Source organism: Cygnus olor, chromosome 2, assembly GCF_009769625.2.
Source record: "Cygnus olor isolate bCygOlo1 chromosome 2, bCygOlo1.pri.v2, whole genome shotgun sequence".
NCBI lineage: Eukaryota > Metazoa > Chordata > Aves > Anseriformes > Anatidae > Cygnus > Cygnus olor.
Window position 1 is genome coordinate 116010278 of NC_049170.1, and position 6099 is coordinate 116016376.

The window sequence follows — 6099 nt, forward strand, 5'->3', positions numbered from 1 at the left end:
AAGCAAAAAAATAAAATAGAAGGAGGAAAAAAATGCCTGTCATCCCTGCTTGAGCCAGTAGGACGTTACAAAAGAGACTAAACCCTCTGAGACTCACACTTCCACTTGAAGAAGCACTTCTTTCACAGCAGCATAATGTTTGCCACCACAAGTGTCGAGGTTGTGTAGGCTAAGCCCTGGTATGTCAGAGGACATGGACTGTTACCCCATTAAGGCTGTACTGCACAAAATTACTGATGATTAACTGAACATTATCTCCTAGACAAGACTGAAGACGCAAAGAGAAGAACAGTCAACTGTGCCCCTTGACTCTTTGTTCAAAGAGTTAATTTTCTGCAACATTAAAAACATGGCTGGTTTGGGATTTGCCTGCCTTTGGCTTCCCTTTTTCCATCAGCCTCGTTTCTTGTTCTGCCTTCTCAGCTGGATTAAAGAGCCTTTTGGATTTGTTTTCCTCCTCTGTGAAGGTGCCTCACAGTGCAATCAGGCCACTTCTCAATCTTCTCCTTGACAAGCCAAGCAGATTCAGTTCTCTGTCTCCCACTGCAAGGCATTTCCTCCACCCTCTGAAGCATTTGTCCAAACCCTATCTTCGCCCTTTCTGGTTCTGGATTTTTTTCTGTTTGTTTCCCGTGTTTACTTTTTAAAGCACCAGCAGCAGAAGGACATGAAATACTCCAATATTTGTGATGCCAACGAGCTGTTTAGTGGTTAAATCCTTTCCCTGCACAAGTCACCAGTTCACACACCATGCTCCTTACAAAGACAAGGCACCAGGAGCTCCTGCTAAGTTACTATTTCTTAGGATCCTCATATTTTCTTCCATGCTGCTGCGACGACACACTCCATAGGTCTGACACCACCCCCAGCCTCCTCTCCTCTGTCCTGGATATGCAACTTGCATTTGGCTGTATTTTAATGCCTATGCTGCGAAGAGCTCCTGCAAATCAAGTAAACCTCTATAATACTTCTCCTACATAACAAAAAAAAAAAAATTAAAACCTAATTTTAATTAATAGTAAGCATTCTCCAGTCTCTTGAATTTGTGAGTTCTAAATATCAAATAAACTATAAAATCTCTTGTTTTTTACTTAAAAAAATAAAAAATAAAAAAAAGTATTTAAATTCAGCAACTCCAAAAATTAAGAATCTAGTCTGGAAAAAGGTTAGAAAAAACAGCAAACAAATTACAGAATGAAGTGTTAAAGGCAGCAACCAAAAAGAGGAAAATACGCCTGAAGAGAATTAGCTGCATTAATAAGTGAACAACAGATGACAGAGTAATTAGTATTTCAGTATCAAAGGGTCTAAGTCTCTTTGAGGAGGGAAGAGAAATAAAGCTACATGCTGTAAGCAGGGAAGTAACCAACAGCATAATCATTGCTAGAACCTGATTTCGATAATCTGCCCTTACTTGGAAATCCTGTCTACATACAGAAAAGACATGACTGCAAATTAATAAAACAAGTATAGTCAAAGGCTATTTATATTTCAGAATAAAACTCGGTGAAAATCTTTGCCTTCAGAGACCATATACATATTGAATTCCATGTAAAATTCCCAATGCAATTGATGAAAAAGATCTTTGTCTCCAGCAAACGTGCATCTGATCAGTATTTGATAAATTCGAGCTGTTAGTTAGATCAATGGTTTCCTTAGTAAAGGCCAGAAATTGAGGGAGAGTGCTGCTGCTTGTGCAGATGATCAACAACACTTGGAGAGAGCACAGAGATCCCGCTACTTTGTGAAAAGCAAAACAGTCCCCGGATCTGAACCGAGCTCATTTGAAGTCACTGTGCTCAGATATTCAGCCCTATCTTGGGGCTCTCATCTAAATGGTGTACAGAAAAGCAGCCTGCCACACACATACACACTTGCAGTAATCCAATGAGGTGGAAGAAAGGTGTGGGGGGTGTAGAAGACACTGATTCTGCAAACACCTGCACATGTCCATAGCTGTGAATACGTATGTTGTCCCATTGATTTCATAGGGCTGGCTGTCCATTAAGTTTACTGGCAAGACTGGAGCCTGATGTGGCAAAGCTCCTGGGAGTGAAGGGATCCACCTGGGCTCTGCCCACAAAAAGTCTCAGCACCTATTCTGAGAAAGTCTTCGGGCACTAAAACAAACGGACTAAATGTCATTCTATTCTGTATGACACAGCTGTGGAGGAGGGATCATCCACTGGTGCCAGTAAAGCAAGTAGTGAGCTGTAGCCTCTGCGTGGTCTCTGTTATCACCAGAGGAACCAGAGCGTTGGACTTGGAATAGCCTTGCATTCACTTGTGTGGGTGTCAAGGATGACCAGGCTGGACTCAGCCTGTCATCCCCACAAAGTACAGTGCCCAGCGAGGCAGTGCCTCCTTAAGGCAGACACTGGCTTAAATCACAGCAGGTGTAGCAGATGTATACATAAACCCCTACATGCACTTCTACAAGTTAAATGCTGCCTGCAGCAAGCTGCACGGTGCTGTCCCTGACCTGTGCTCGGTGCAGGCAAGAGGCTGTGCCACCCTATACAACCTACTTGGACAAGGCCTTGTTGTGTGTCCCAGGTCAGAAAAAAAAAGTCCCAACTCACTTTTTCCTGTATGAGGAGAAGGGGTACCATAGGACATGGAACAGTTCTTGGTAGATCCCTGCCATCCTGCACATCCCTTGCTAGCTGTACTGAAAGTGAAGGTAGGAATGGAAGTAGCTGTGCTGACTCCCAAACATCTAAATTCAGATTTCTCATTCTGAAAAAAATCCTCACCTACCAAGCCAGTTGATAAGACTGGAACAGTCAAAATGTCTTTAATACATAAAGAATGATCCTTTTTTTTTTTTAAAAAAAAAAAAAAAGGTGGGGGGGGGGCTCCAGTAAAATGGCTGAGTCCACCAGATTACATTAATAATGGTAAAAGTAACTGGTGTTTCTCATCTTATCTAAGCTCATTCATTTTATCTCTCTGCTAATTCCTTAGCCTGCAAATTCCCAGAACCAGAAATTGTTCAAAACAGACTTTCTGCCCTTTGTGAAATGTACTTATTACCTCTACATGGGAAAGTAATTTGGCATTTAGATTTTCAACATTCATTTCTGTGTGAAGCATTGTGACTCAGCAGAAACCAGCAGGTTTCTTGTAAGCTGGAAGTTAAGCGGTGGCCATCTTACTGTCCTAATTGGATTAAAAATTGTTTTTTCGAACTAATGAAAAAGTTTAAAATTCTTTGAATCATAACTGTACTACCCACAAATACTCTGAGCCTCATTTTCTGCTTGAGACATAGTCCCACACAGGGGACTGCACTTAAAAATATGATGGGTTGGGGCTCTATGAAGGACGTGGAGCACATCCTCCAGTCTGGTCATGGTACTCTGTGTTACGACAGGGAGAAGCAACCATGGAGTGTGTTTAACTAACGCGGTGAGGATTCCTCAGCCCTGGAGAACCTCCAGAAAGTGTGAGGCCACTGCAGGATTCATGCCAGTCAGTACCCACTGCCTGATGTGAGGCACTGCTGTGGAAACACAATAGCTGGCATAACCACATTCGTTCCAGGGCTGTGGGCAGATGGGCAGAAGCTGAAGGACTGAGGTTGGTTTAGAGGCTACAAAAAGCTCTGGCTAGCATCTCCTGCTTCTTCGTGATCATCACGAAGGCAGAGTATTTGCCCAGGAAGTTAAATCGTGTTGGTTAACTTTGATTTTTGAAGTTGAAATCTGTTTTCAGGTCAAGTTCACCTTTCTGTGATAGCATTCCACTGGGGTCTTTCTGGGGTTTCTGTGGATGAACCATGGCTCCAGCGATCAATAACATGCCCAGAAAATCCATTGCCCAAAGGATCTGATCTAAATCCTATTTTTTCAGGTGGAACCAAGAGAAACCAGTGGAAGGATTTCAACTGGAACAGAAATCAGAAGTCTCTTCTGCTAAAAGATGTTCAAAAGGAGCAGAATTGTTGGCATCCTGACAATTCCCACATCACATAGACAGGAAAAGCACTATCAGTGCAGGCCTTCTTCTGGATCAGCTTCAGGCTCTTTCCCACCCTTCCACCTGCCCCACTAACAGGAACAGCAATTGATGCAGCTATACCTCTGCTGATGCTTCACAAACAGTAAGGCTGAAAGCCCAGCGCTGTTACACAGCACCAGCAAAAGCCACAGCAGCAGCACATGTTTAATAAAGGTATTCCTAGCAGCCTGCACGCTCGATGTGCTGTGATTACAACCAGGGCAGCAGCGCGGTGCAGTGCCGGCTGCCCCCTGACAGCTCTGCTCCCCTGGAAGCGCGGGGCTGACAGCTCCGCGAGGAGAGCAGCAGAGCTGGAGGCAGCTTTTCTGGCAGCTGGCCTGCATTTGCAGAGCTCTCACCCAGACCGTGCTGGTGCATATGAGCTTCCTGAACAACATGTGAAAGCCCAGGGCAAGAGGCAAACAAATTCCTCTTCTCTTTGGGGGAAAACAGAATGCTGTGTTGTAATTAAATTTGCCAGGCGCTACTGTAGTGTGGTTGTGTAGATGAGAGGATGCAGATACATATTCCTGGGCAGCTTATTTTCATGTTAAAGCACTGGAAGATGGTTTGATGGTTGTTTTTTGCTTTGTTGTGTTTTTGTTTTGTTTTTGGTGGTGTTGGGGGTGTTTGCTTTTTTCACAAACAATAGCATTAATGACTTTGTCTTGCCTAGTCCAGGTAGACTTGTCTAGTCTTACCTGCTCCAGAAGGTAGTATTTCAGAAGTATGGTTTGCAAGTTTTTGTTTGTTTGTTTGTTTCTATGCTAAAAGAAGGGTGCGATTTTTAACGTTAATAGAAACACAAATATAACTTCTCTCCAGACCTTAAGTAACAGCAATCTTGTTTTCCTGACTCAGGAAAAAAAAAATCACGAACAAAACAAAACAAACAAACAAACAAAAACCTGCTAAAACAAATAGAAGGGCTATGGACTCTCATTTATTTTAAAGGACTTCAATTCAGACCCCTTATGACTAGGTCCCACTGATCTCAATAGAAGTTATTTGTCTCTAAGAAGGAGAGCTGCACAAACTCTGATTTTCACATGATTATTCTCTTTAAATGTGTTTGCTCAGCTTCCTGGAGAACGGAAGTGGACAGGGTGCAGCGTATGCCTTTGAGCTCCTGGGCATTTTATTTGGTGTTCTGTGGCTGCCGTTAAAACGTGGCCACAAAGCTGCAGGTAGTTCATTTTGGATCATGCCTACAATCACCTGGGAAATCTCCTTTTATTGTTGCATGCTCAGGTTCCATCATGATCCAAGTCCCTGGGCTGATCAGTGCAAATAGCTAGTGAATACTTGTATAACCTCTCCCGATTATCATGCAGCTGTACTGTGCAGTAACATTCCTTCATTGACTTTGTCATTACCAGTTTAATGTTCCTCCGTCTCCTTTTAAAAAAGAAATCTTCTTGACTTCAATCAGTGTTTCTTCAAACTCCTTCCTCCCCCGCCCCTATTGAGTTCATGCTTCTCCTGATGGCCTTTAACACTCATTCACTGGGGTGTCTTGTCCTTCATCACCTGCTGCCACTCTCCCACCCCATCTTTCTATGTTAGGACATCTTCATGTTAAGACATCAGACCTAACACCACCCTCGCAGTCTGGGTTGCCTCTGGTTAATGGTGGGAGGATGAGCTGGAGATGTGACGGTGACACATGCCCTCTGTGTAAAGGTGGCATGAGCCCCAGCAAATGCCCTGGGAGAGAGGGGAGGAGGGGGAGACTGGGAAACAGATTCCCATTTGTACTGCACCATGAAGGCTGTGCTGCTGGTGCTGGGACAAGGGACCAGGTTTGCTTTTGCCACAGAGGCTTTTGGCACCTAGGAGGGAGCTGCATGGAGTTTTGGGTAAGCACTCCTTATGATCCTGACGGGTACAGTGTGTATAATGGTAGAGAGAATGAAAAAAGCAACATATTTGGTGTTCGTTCTGTGGCACTTGTCAGGAGGGTGCTTCTGTAAGTACAGATACTGTCCAGGACTCTTCTGAGAACAGTTACAATGATACCGAAGAGGTATTGCTCAAAAAGGGCACAGGCCAGATTTCCTTGGCTCACCTTCTAACAGTTTCACTGTTTCACAACAC

The 6099-nt window shown here is 43.7% G+C and overlaps 1 long non-coding RNA gene across 1 annotated transcript; it reads left to right on the forward strand.

The window, feature by feature from the left end:
* Positions 1-2454: 2454 nt before the first annotated feature.
* LOC121065717 lies at positions 2455-5369 on the forward strand. The gene is made up of 2 exons (XR_005817276.1): positions 2455-2683; positions 3856-5369. It is a non-coding gene; the product is annotated as an uncharacterized LOC121065717 (long non-coding RNA).
* The last annotated feature ends 730 nt before the right edge of the window (positions 5370-6099 follow it).